Here is a 12,752-nt window from a genome sequence, read left to right as displayed (position 1 = left end):
AAAAGAAAAAAACCTTGCCAAAAGCAGCCTCTTCAGTAACACTCTCAACTACGTTACAAAACCTTGGGATATAACTCTGCCGCAAAATAGAGTAAGTACTCCTCCGATGAGGAAGGGAAGGGACGGTGCCCCTCTTTTGTGAGGACTCGTCCCTTACTGTTAACCTTTTAAACAGGTTCTGCGCATACATGGTTATGACAAACACGACGACCTTTGTGCATCTTTACACACAGGTTGTGGTCATGAGCACGTCCACTGTTGCCTATCGATGAACTGAGCTGTAAGAGGCATCACCATTTCACACGAGAGCTTCAATAGCTCCGTTAAGTCGACAGGATGCTTGTCGTCAAGCGAAAGTTGAAATCGCTGAATGATTCTAGCCACCCAAAGATTGACTGTAGCCAACCCGAGAGCCTTGCCTCGCCTCCCAGCTCCGAATGGAGCCAGTCTCAGGTCGCTTCCTCTAATATCTATATCCTTTCCTCCTTCACTCACCATAAACCTTTCAGGTATGAAGAGATCAGGGTCCTACCAAATACAAGGATCGTGTGTGATTGCCCACATATTGACCATCGCTGTTGTTCCAGCAGGAATGTGGTGCCCAGCAATTTTCACATCATGGATAGAAAGCCTTGCCCAAGAGAGTAGAGGGCCAGGGGGATGCACTCGCAGGGTCTGTTTTACAATTGCTTGCAGATAAGGCATTCTAGCAATGTCGGCATCTCGCAATTGCCCACCCTTATCCACTGTAGCCTCCAGCTCGGCGTGTAACTTGGCCTGGATACGAGGATTGAGAACTAGGTCAGCTAAAATCCACTCCGTCAATATTGCCATAGTGTCTGTACCTCGGAATATCATCTCCTGAAAAAAATTTGAGCACTGTAAGTCTCCGGAAAAGATATATACATAAAGCCTTAACACAACGGGCCACCAGAGTCTGAAAATTCATTCGTTCGAACTCACCCACAAGACTGCTACCACATCCGAGTTTGAAAGGTTCTCCTCTACTTGTAAGCCCAGAACCACATCGACAAAATGCGACGAGTCCGCGTTAGCACGAATCACACACTTGTGCTCGTCTATTATCTTTTGTACGAAGGCATATACTTGTGGTACGAGCGCGTCAAAGCGTTGGCGAATCCGCAGGGGATCCAAGTTCTGGAGCGCTGGCAAATGGTCCGCCATATTGAAAGCTCCGAGGAGGTCGAAGCCTTCGCGCACCATGCTTTGCAATTCACGAGCTTGCTCACAATCACTGCCAAACTGGTAGCTCCTACCGAAAACCGTAGTCATTATGTTGTTGAGAGCAGCACGCTGCGGATAAGGCCGTACCGTAACGATTCCAGACTGATTAGATGCAATGGCGTCAAGCATTGCGGAAGTCTCGAATTGGCGGAGATGTTCATGGGCGGCAATTCGGCGGGGAGCGAAAAGGTGAGAGGCGGCAATTCGCCGGAGGTTACGCCAATAATCCCCGTAAGGTGCGAATCCAATGGCGCGCCCGAGGAGCAGCTGCTGAGCGGACTGTTTGAGGGGGCGATCTGCGAACGAGGAGCTACAGAGAAGCTCACGCGCTACATCGGAGATGACGACGCGAGTGTTACCCAAACTGAAAGCCATGAGGGGGAGGGCGCAGTGGGAGGAAGCAAGGGAGGCGAGGCGACGGTGGGCGAGGGAGGAGAAAGAGAAGATGGAACCGAGAATAGGGAGGGCACGGGGGCCGGGGATACGGGAACCGGAGGGGGAAGAGCCAGGCGTGGCCACCGGGGGAGCTCCAGCGGAGGGAGAGGAAGGCGAGCGGGAGGGGGAGGAACGGAGCATGTGCAGGAAGCAAAGGCACAGACTGTACTGGTCGACGGGGCTCGCCATTGCCACACTAGCTGCCATGCGAACTGGCTACTCTTGTGAGATGGCGAGGAGGCCCTCAGCATTGTAAAATTGTGTCCCGCCGCCGGCCGCCGGACATGCGCCGTCGTCCATTAATCTTTCAGCCGCCACCCAACCTCGCACGTGCCATCCCCTTCTATCTTCTATCTTCTATCTATCTATCTATCTTCTATCTATCTATCTTCCATCTTCTATCTATCTTCTATCTTCTATCTTCTATCTATCTATTCTATTAAGTAGGGAGGGGAGAAGCCAACCTGCCACGTGTTGAGGCGAGGCCAACCCGCCACATGTCGAGGCGATGGGAGGGTAGAAGCGTCACGCCGTCACGCTTTCACGACGTCGTCACTCCATAATGAATTGCGCCGTCACGCCATGGCTCCAGTCTCCTCCTCCAGCCTCCATCGTGCCACAGAGGAAGGTGATCGTAGTAGTAGAGGAAGGTGGAGCGACGTAGTAGTAGAGGAAGGTGATGACGAAGACGTGATCACCAGCTGCAGCTCCAGCGTGATCACCAGCGCCACAGGCTCCCGCCTCCTCGCCCAGCCTCCATCGCGTGCCACCTCCAGCTCCAGCTCTAGCCGTTGTTGAGGGGGTGTCCTAGCTAGAGAAGAAGACGTGATCACCACCTCCAGCTCCAGCGTGATCACCAACGCCACAGGCTCCCACCTCCTCGCCCAACCTCCATCGTGCGCCACACCTCCAGCTCCAACTCCAGCTATCGTTGAGGGGGTGTCCTAGCTGGAGAAATTTCAGGTGATAGACATCCTAAAACTGTCTGTCGCTCTCTCTTTTATTTGTAAGCTCGAACTTATCCTCATCTAGCCAGAGACCATTGACGAAGCTATTGCAACTTGCTCTATTCCAGCTTGGGTTGCTTCGTCACCTCCAGACGGTTGTATCAAGTACTACCAGCTTTTATATCTACAATATTTCTATGTGTGTGAGAGAGAGTGTGTGTGTTTGTTTGTGTGTGTGTGTGTGTGCTTTTGTGTTTTTGTGAGAGAGGGAGAGAGAGAGAGAGGGGAGGGGGAGAAAGAGGGTTTATCTCAAAATCATAGCTAGAGAGAGAGAGGGAGAGAGAGAGAGAGGGGAGGGGGGAGGAAGAGGGTTTATCTCAAAACCATAGCTAGAGAGAGAGAGGGAGAGAGAGAGAGGGGGGAGGGGGGGGGCTTTTTATAGAATTTTTGTATGTGGTTTTGAGAGAGAGAGAGAAAGAGAGATGTAGGGGTTGATCGATGCTAGGGGAAGATGAAAGGGCATGAATATCTAAGGAAAGTAGATGAAAGAAAATGAAGATAATGGAGGAACAAAAGAAGGTAGATTTGAGCAAGCTCAACATCGGGTAGGGTCCGATCTAGGACCATTAATAAATCAATGATTTGCCACTTGGAGGAGCTTAAAGCAGCGGTACTATTGAGAGATGCGATTAAAGATAGCTCGAAGACTGCCAGAGCTGTTCTTAATAGAGGGCACGCTCCAACAATTAGTCGGCTTGCTAATTCAAAGAGTTTGCAAGAGCTCCAATCAAATGTTGGCCTGAAGGGCTCAACAATTTGCAGGAGAAAGACTAGGTTGCAAGGTCTAGGCAGCCTCCATCATCGTGGGTGTTTGTGGATGTCACAAACAAGTTTAAAATCGAAGTTGTTGCAGGTTAGCATTCTGAGCTGTTGATCATGATTATAATCGATTTTTTGAAACTATTTCATCTTTGTTCATCATTGAGTTTCTCTTTAACAATTCGAATCAAACTCGGATAGAAAGGTTTCTTGGAAGCATCTTTGAGTCTCTCTTCAACAATTCAAACAAACTTCTAATAAAAAGGTTTCTTTGAAAGAGCAAGCATTGGAAAGCGATGTCCATCGGTTGAGACAGAGGTGGTGGCAAATGACTTTGGAAAGAACTCTCTAGGATACGAGCGCTACATCTCAGTGGTTCCAAGGTATTTGCGTGCAAGAATCCACACTCTGGCCATCAACTAGGTGCAAAAAAGTTCAGCCAAAAACACACACACACACACACACACACACACACAAACACACACACACTCTCTCTCTCTCTCACACACACACATAGAGAGGTGGGGGGGGAGCTTTTTATAGAATTTTTGTATGTGGTTTTGAGAGAGAGAGAGAGAGAAAGAGAGGTGTAGGGGTTGATCGATGCTAGGGGAAGATGAAAGGGCATGAATATCTAAGGAAAAGAGATGAAAGAAAATGAAGATAATGGAGGAACGAAAGAAGGTAGATTTGAGCAAGCTCAACATCAGGTAGGGTCCGATCTAGGACCATTAATAAATCAATGATTTGCCACTTGGAGGAGCTTAAAGTAGTGGTACTATTGAGAGATGCGATTAAAGATAGCTCCAAGACTGCCAAAGCTGTTCTTAATGGAGGGCACGCTCCAACAATTGATTGGCTTGCTAATTCAAAGAGTTTGCAAGAGATCCAATCAAATGTTGGCCTGAAGGGCTCAACAATTTGCAGGAGAAAGACTAGGTTGCAAGGGCTAGGCAGCCTCCATCATCGTGGGTGTTTGTGGATATCACAAACAAGTTTAAAATCGAAGTTGTTGCAGGTTAGCATTCTGAGCTGTTGATCATGATTATAATCGATTTTTTGAAACTATTTCATCTTTGTTCATCGTTGAGTTTCTCTTTAACAATTCGAATCAAACTCAGATAGAAAGGTTTCTTGGAAGCATCTTTGAGTCTCTCTTTAACAATTCCAACAAACCTCTAATAAAAAGGTTTCTTTGAAAGAGCAAGCATTGGAAAGCGATGTCCATCGGTTGAGACAGAGGTGGTGGCAAATGACTTTGGAAAGAACTCTCTAGGATACGAGCACTACATCTCAGTGGTTCCAAGGTATTTGCATGCAAGAATCCACACTCTGGCCATCAACTAGGTGCAAAAAAGTTCAGCCAAAAACATTGAAGCAATTCACTCTGCCTAGAGGGGTCAAAATGCATATGATTGAAGGATTTGAGGTTGCCAGTAAACACATGCAATTGCGTAAAAAATTTCATGCCATCAGCTAGGTGCAAAAAGGTTCAGCCAAAAACATTGAAGCAATTCACTCTGCCTGGAGGGGCTCAAAATGCATATGATTGAAGGGGATTTGAGGTTGCCAGTAAATACATGCATTTGCATAAGTGGCAACACATGCAAGGAGCTTTGTATTTTTTTTCTCCTCTGCAGGGGAGTGCCACGTGGCTTGCAGGAGAAGGCTCAACTCAGCTCAGTTGGAGAAGGCTTGTAGGAGGAGAGTGCCATGTGGCTTGCAGGAGATGTTGGAAAAGTCATCTCTGTGGGGGTTAAAGGTCACTGTGCCTTAACCCCAGTTATGTACAATACTCAAACACATATATAAATGAATGAAAAAGAAGATTAGGGTGGTTCTGCACCCACCAAAACTTGTGTGGCTCTCTGTCTCTCTCTCTCGCTCTCTCTCCTTCTTCCATTCTTGCTTCCGTTGAGAGCACTCTCAACTGGTATCAGAGCCCGAGTGATCTAGCTGAGCGTGCGTGAATGCTTGAAGCTCAGTAGCTCTGTGGGAGGAAGGAGAAGCTTTGTGGGAAGCTTTGTGGGTGACTTTACTTGCATCCGAGTGTGCAGAGACCTTGGAGGAACCTTTGGAAAAGTCACTTTGGCTTTGCGAAGTGGTTTTGAGAGCCTGTTAAGAGCTTTCAAAGAAAAAGTCGTTTTTTGAGCTTTTCCCTGTTCCGTTCGATGACAGAGACTCCGTATTGACTTGTAGAGGCAACTATTGCTTGCTTTTGGTATCCACATTACTTCAGGAGCTTGGAAACACCTTCATTCTTGAATCTGGGATCATTTCAGTGGATTTCTGACTCACTGTGTCAGTTCCTGCGTTTTTTGCCCGGGTGTTGGAACTCAAGTTTGGAGTAACCATTTGCAGATCTGTCAGTTCCGGTGGACTCAGGAGGTCCTAAAACTTCTATGTTGCTCATCATTAGCACTCCGGTGGAGTTTACAGATAGCTCTGTTTCCAAAAACGTTTTTCATTCCGTGTGTTGGACCCAGTGATTGAGGCCACGGTTTCCAAAACCGTCTGTCCCATTGCGTTCCGGACGCCCAAAAACCCCTACCTATCAGTTCTTGCGCGATTTGGTGGAGGATTTTCAGAGTTATAGATCTCTGTGTATTCGATTTCGTCTCTCTGTTATGCATTTTTCATTCTAAGGTTTTGAAACCTTAGATTTATGCCACATGGCAGTGGATAAGAATTGACTCCCATTTCTCACTCATCGGTTGGGATTTTGAAGTTCTGGCAGAAGAGAGATATTTGCAGATTTTCTTGCTGAGTCCGATTATGCAATGGCGCCCATGTTTTGAAGCATCTCAGGTTCTATTTTCAGTAGCGCTCATTACCGTGGGACTATGATTTCTTGAGCATACCTTATGCAGATCACTCTGGTTGTAGTTTGAGCAGTGTGCGCTCATTCGTGGTATGCATTGGGTTGCAATGGATGATTTATAGGCCATTTGGATGCATTGCGGTTCTTGTTGGATGCGCTGATAGGCCCAAATTGCCTTGTGGGATGCTATTTTTTATGGACGCTTTGCACATGGATGCTATTTTATGCTGAGGGACAGCTTTGAAACATTGCAGGTGATGCACTGATAGTGCTATGCTCTCTTGGATGAGACATTATTGATGCATATGCCAGTGGACAGTGTTTATGCTTGAGTCATTTGGCACTTATTGGCATTTTCTTTTGGGCCAGATTTGCTCATATGGATGCATAGTATATGCACATGAGTCAGATGCATCTTTTGATGCTTTGAGCTTTGAGTCTTTTGTGATATTTCAGTCTATTGTGGCATACACATTTGGGTGCACCTGGTATTTGGTGTGATTCTCTCTTGCAGGCACTAGCATTTGGGATTTTGCTTTATTTGCATCATGGCATCCTCTTCCATGTCTGAAAAGGAGTTTTTCAACATTAAAAAGTTTGATGGGACAAACTTTTCTTTGTGGAAAGAACAGATAAGGGATGTGCTTATTCAAAAGAAGCAGATTAAACCCTTGGCAGGGATTGAAGCTAAGCCTGCAAATATGTCTGAGGATGATTGGAATGAGTTGGATGCATTAGCAAATTCTACTATTAGACTTCATCTTGCAGAGTCAGTTTATTTCACAGTAGTGAATGAGCAGACTACTGAAGATTTGTGGAAGAAACTGTGTGCCACTTATGAGAAGGAAACTGCCTCTAATAAAGTTTACCTCATGAAGAGGTTGTTTGAGCTGCAGATGAAGGAAGGGGTCTCCATTGCTTCTCATTTGAATGAATTCAATATTATTTTCAGCCAGCTTCAGGCTCAGAAAATGAATTTTGATGCGGAGACTAAGGCAATATTTCTCTTATGTTCATTGCCATCCTCATGGGATACCTTTCGTACAGCTGTCAGTAACTCTGCACCTGGTGGAGTACTGAAATTTGATGATGTTGTGGGTAGCTTGTTAGCCGAGGAGATTAGACGAAAGTCTATGGATGGCAACAAGCAGGATGCAGCCTTAAATGTGCAAAGGGGCAGATCACAGTTCAGGGGGAAGTCCCAAGAAAGAGGGAAGTCTCGTAGCAAATCCAGGGCACGGAACATTGAGTGTTACCACTGTGGCAAGAAGGGCCATATGAAAAAGGATTGCTACAAGCTGAAAAGATAGCAAAAGGATAAGAAAAAAAAATGCAAATTGGGGTGCAAATCAAAAGGAAGAGAGTCCAAGGGAGGACAAAGGAAAAGTGAAGATCGAGGAGATCAATGCAGTCACACATGATAGTGACAATGATGTTCTCTTCATGTCTACTCTATCTGCAGAGTTGCTTACCACTTCAGATGATGCATATTCCCAGGATTGGATTTTGGATTCTGGTGCTTCATTCCATGTTACTCCCCATAGGGAATGGTTCTCCACTTATGACAGTGGAAAGACAGGTTGTGTGCATCTTGGAAATGACTATGCATGTGACATAGTGGGAGCAGGTGACATAAAGTTTTCTTTTGCAAATGGGTCTGCATTTGTTTTGAAACATGTGAGACATGTGCCTAAGCTGACCAAGAGTCTTATTTCAGTGGGTCAGCTAGATGATGCTGGTTTTCACACCACTTTTGGCTTTCAAAGTTGGAAAATTCAAAAGGGCTCTATGCTTTTGGCCAGGGGTGCCAAGTGTGGGACTTTGTATCCCTTACATGTATCAGGGGTATTTGATCATGTTGTTGCAATAACCGAGCAGCCAAGCACTTCTTTGTGGCATTGCAGGTTGGGGCACATGAGCTAGAATGGAATGAAACTCTTATGCCGTTTGGGTTATGTACCGCATTTGAGTTTCTCTGATTTTGAATTTTGTGAGCATTGTCTCTATGGGAAGCAGATTAAATCAGCCCATAAAAGAAGGGGAAAGAAAGAGTTTGAAAAGCTTGATTTGGTGCATTCAGACGTATGTGGTCCCATGCCTACACGGTCATTAGGTGGGGCTGAATACTATGTGACATTCATTGATGATGCAACTAGGAAAGTGTGGGCTTATGCTATAGCTCGGAAGAGTGATGTGTTCCAGGTATTTCAGAAATGGCTGGCCTTGGTTGAGAATCAGTCAGGTAGAATGCTTAAATGCCTACGGACTGATAATGGTGGAGAGTATCTCTCTCATGACTTTCAGCATTTCTGTGATACACGTGGGATTAAGAGGGAGCTCACATCCCCTCGTACTCCAGAGCAAAATCCAGTTGCAGAAAAGATGAACCGTACCATTCAAGAAAGGTTGCAATGCATGCTTTCCAATGCAAGTCTTTCTGGTGGTTTTTGGGCTGAGGCAATGAAGACTGCAGTGCATGTGATCAATAGATCACCTAGTAAGAGTTTGGATGGTGGTATTCCTGAAGAGGCATGGAGTGGAAAGAAGCCCTCTTATTCTCATTTGCGTATATTTGGGTGTGAGGCATATGCACATGTGCCAAAAGAGCTTCGAAAGAAGCTAGATCCTAAGTCTAGGAAATGCATCTTTCTAGGTTATGGTGAAAGTGGAGAGATGGGCTATCGTCTCTGGGATCCAGAAGGAAAGAAGATCATACGCAGCCATGATGTGGTCTTCAATGAGAAGAAGATGCATAAGGCACCCATGAGGGATGTGGAAATGAGGAGAATCACTTTCCAGGATGTGAATCCACCTGCATATGTTGATAGACAGCAAGCTGTCCATGCACCAAATGTGCAAGAAATGGTACAACCAAGTACTCCCACAGGTATACAATCAAGGGTAGATGATGGATCATCTATTGGTGGAAATGATGAGCCAAATGTGGCTGATATGCAAGTGGGACAGCAAGCTGAAATGCCCTTGAGAAGATCATCTAGAGTGTCTAGACCACCTGATAGGTTTGTTCTAGGGGTAGACTATGTGATGCTTACTGATTGCGGGGAGCCTTCTTGCTACAGAGAGGCTATGATGCGTGAGGATCAACGCAAGTGGGAGTATGCTATGCAATCAGAGATGAGTTCACTTATGAAGAATAAGACTTGGGACTTGGTTTCTTTGCCACATGGAAAGAAAGCATTGCCATGTAAATGGGTGTACAAAATGAAGGTCACAGGTGATGATGTGCCTAGGTACAAGGCCCGTTTGGTTGCTAAAGGGTTCAAACAAGAGAAGGGTGTGGACTTTGATGAGATATTCTCTCCGGTTGTGAAGATGACCACACTTAGATGCATGCTTGGACTAGTGGCATCAGAGGATATGGAGCTTATGCAAATGGATGTCAAGACAGCTTTCTTGCATGGGGATTTGCATGAGGAAATTTACATGGTGCAGCCGGAAGGCTTTGAAGAAAAGGGCAAAGAGCATTTAGTTTGCAAGCTGAAAAAGAGTCTCTATGGTCTTAAGCAAGCGCCTAGAGAATGGTATCAGAAGTTTGATGCTTTCATTCGGTCCCAGGGTTTTAGAAGGAGTGAAATTGATCACTGCCTCTACACTAAAAGGGCTAAGGATAGTAGCCTGATAATCCTGGCACTATATGTGGATGATATGCTATTGGCTAGCAAGAATACTTATGAGCTAGATGCATTAAAGGCCAAGTTGCATGAGGCCTTTGATATGAAGGATTTGGGATTTGCATGTCATATTCTTGGTATGCGCATCACGCGTGATCGGAGTAGGAAACTCCTTTGGCTTTCACAAAAAGAGTATGTTACAAAAGTATTACAGCGTTTCAATATGGAGGGGGGGAAGGCAGTGAGTACTCCATTGCCTCCATATGTGAAACTGAGTCATACAGATAGTCCCAAATCAGATGAGGAGAGGGCCATGATGGCCAAGGTTCCTTATGCATCAGCAGTTGGGAGTCTTATGTATGCTATGATAGCTACTAGACCAGACATTGCATTTGCAGTGGGAGTTGTTAGCCGGTATATGGCTAATCCAGGAAAGAGGCATTGGGAGGCAGTTAAGTGCATCATGAGGTACATGAAGGGTACCAAGGAGATGTGCATTTGCTTTGGTAAAGGAGACATGCGTGTACTTGGGTACACAGATTCAAACTATGCAGGGCATGTGGATAGTAGGAGATCCACTTCTGGTTATGTGTTCACCTTTGCAGGTGGTGCAGTGTCGTGGATGTCTCGCGCACAGAAGTGCGTTGCTTTGTCTACCACAGAGGCTGAGTATGTTGCAGCCACAGAGGGTTGCAAGGAGGCTATATGGCTTGATCGGCTAGTGGGAGATTTGGGGATTCATACAGGTGTACCGACATTGCATAGTGATTCCATGAGTGCTATTCAGCTAGCACGGAATCCGGTCTTTCATGCAAAGACCAAACACATTGAGGTCAGGTACCACATCAGGGAGGTACTTGAGGACAAGCGCATAGAGCTTGTCAAGGTTCATACAGATGATAACCCTGCAGATATGTTGACGAAGAGTCTACCTAGTCAGCGGTTTGAGTATTGTCGTGTATTGATGGGCATTGGATAGTATGATCACTGGTTGTTCTCCCTTAAAGGCACATTGTCCTTTAAGTGGGAGGTTGTGGGGGTTAAAGGTCACTGTGCCTTAACCCCAGTTATGTACAATACTCAAACACATATATGAATGAATGAAAAAGAAGATTAGGGTGGTTCTGCACCCACCAAAACTTGTGTGGCTCTCTGTCTCTCTCTCTCGCTCTCTCTCCTTCTTCCATTCTTGCTTCCGTTGAGAGCACTCTCAATCTCCCCATTTGTAAGCCCCCATTTGAGGAGAGCATGGGTGGGGGGGGGGGACTTAGGATTAGGGATGCCACCATTTGCCACATGGGCAGCTTATTGGCTACCATGTGGGTGGCAAACTCAAGAGGGAAAACAAAGAACAGGGGGCTTCCATATGGGCATCATCTAGGCTGCCATGTGGGTAGCATATAACCAATCAGGAAAAGGAACACAAGATGGCAGCACATAGGCTGCCATGTGGGCAGCTCAACCAGAGAATTACCCGGCCATGAGTGGAGCTCTTGGTGCAGAGATTTTGTATGGAGCAGACATGTGACAAGGTGGAATAGTTTGCAGCAGTGTTGGGTAAGATCTAGAGCCTAGAAGATGTCGACTAGAGCATGGAGGCCTGTGCAAGATTGCGTGGACATCCTAGAGCAGTCGGGTCGAGATTGGATGGCTTGGAAGAGATGGTATAGGCCAAGAGTGCATCGATCTGTAGGCGCCTTCATGACAGGTGTCTGCAATAGCATGTATGAGGTTGGTATGACAGATCTAGGGCTAGAGAAGGCTGGAGCTAATAGGTGCCTGGTAGGAGCAGACCAAGTGCCAGAGATCAGGGTTGAAACGGGCCCAAGCAAATGGTGAACAGATGCAGCATGGGGCAACTGTTAGGTTGGCAGGATCTGGGGAAGAGATGCCCTATAGGTCGGGGCAAGGAGTTGAGAAAGCTTGGGCTAGTGGCACAATTCCACATGGCCATGCGAGCCAAAAAGGGGTAGCAAAAAGGCTGCCTATTGGTGTGCTGGACAGACCAACAAGGTTAGCCAAGTAGGCCTACTGGGTCGGCCAGTAGGGCTTCGGCCAACCAACCCAATGGGTCAGCCAGCAAGAGGGGCATCCTGCCCCATAAAGAGAGAGCCCCTTGGGCTCAATACTCATTTAGATTGGGGCTTAGGCCCTAGCCCATAGCAGCAGGAGAAGCACCAAGGAATCCAAAGTAGATTGGAGTTGATGCTACCTGCCTCGAAGTCTCTTCAAGAGCACAGCAGGTGCAGTAAGGGAGTTGGATAACAAAGAGCTCACAAGGGTGTCATTTTTGTTATCTTTTAAGGGCAGCAAGGTGGCCGGTACATATCCTAATAAATGAACATACTGGAGCAGCTTTTGGGCAGCAGAGAGAGTGCTCACAAGAGATCACCTCAGGAACAGATTGAAGTTGCAGGACAGCATGAGTGGGGCCATACTTCAGGCAGTTTGGGTGCTGCAGACATAGCTCAGAGGGTGATTGGATCCTAGGCCAACATTCAGGGCAGTAAGGATCAGGGATCATCAGGAGAAGCTTGGGCCTCACCATTTGCTGCATGTCAGGGCAGCAAGGAGGTCAAGATTAAAGGTCAGACACTGCCTTACCTATGCTTTTTGAAGGGATAGCTTAAAGGTGTGTTTGTAGGGCACAACAACGAGGCCCACCAAAGCTCATAAGGGAGCACACAGGTGAGGATTACCAAAAGGCGAGTGATAAAAAGTGAGCGAGCCAAAAAAAGCGAGCAATAAAAAACAATAAAAGATTTATAAATCCCCCATTTCAGTAGCAAAAAATAATAACTTATTCAAAAGTCCATATGTTTCCTCAATGCTAGAAGGTTAAATATGCATATA

At 46.3% G+C, this 12,752-nt stretch overlaps 1 pseudogene; it reads right to left on the bottom strand.

Annotated features, from left to right (window-relative positions):
• Positions 1-240: 240 nt before the first annotated feature.
• Positions 241-12,456, bottom strand: LOC147903253 (cytochrome P450 78A4-like; annotated as a pseudogene).
• Positions 12,457-12,752: the final 296 nt, after the last annotated feature.

Source organism: Dipteris shenzhenensis, chromosome 3, assembly GCF_047967505.1.
Source record: "Dipteris shenzhenensis isolate YYH24624 ecotype China chromosome 3, Dip_SZ_1.0, whole genome shotgun sequence".
NCBI classification, from domain to species: domain Eukaryota; kingdom Viridiplantae; phylum Streptophyta; class Polypodiopsida; order Gleicheniales; family Dipteridaceae; genus Dipteris; species Dipteris shenzhenensis.
This window is presented reverse-complemented; position numbering and strand designations above follow the sequence as displayed.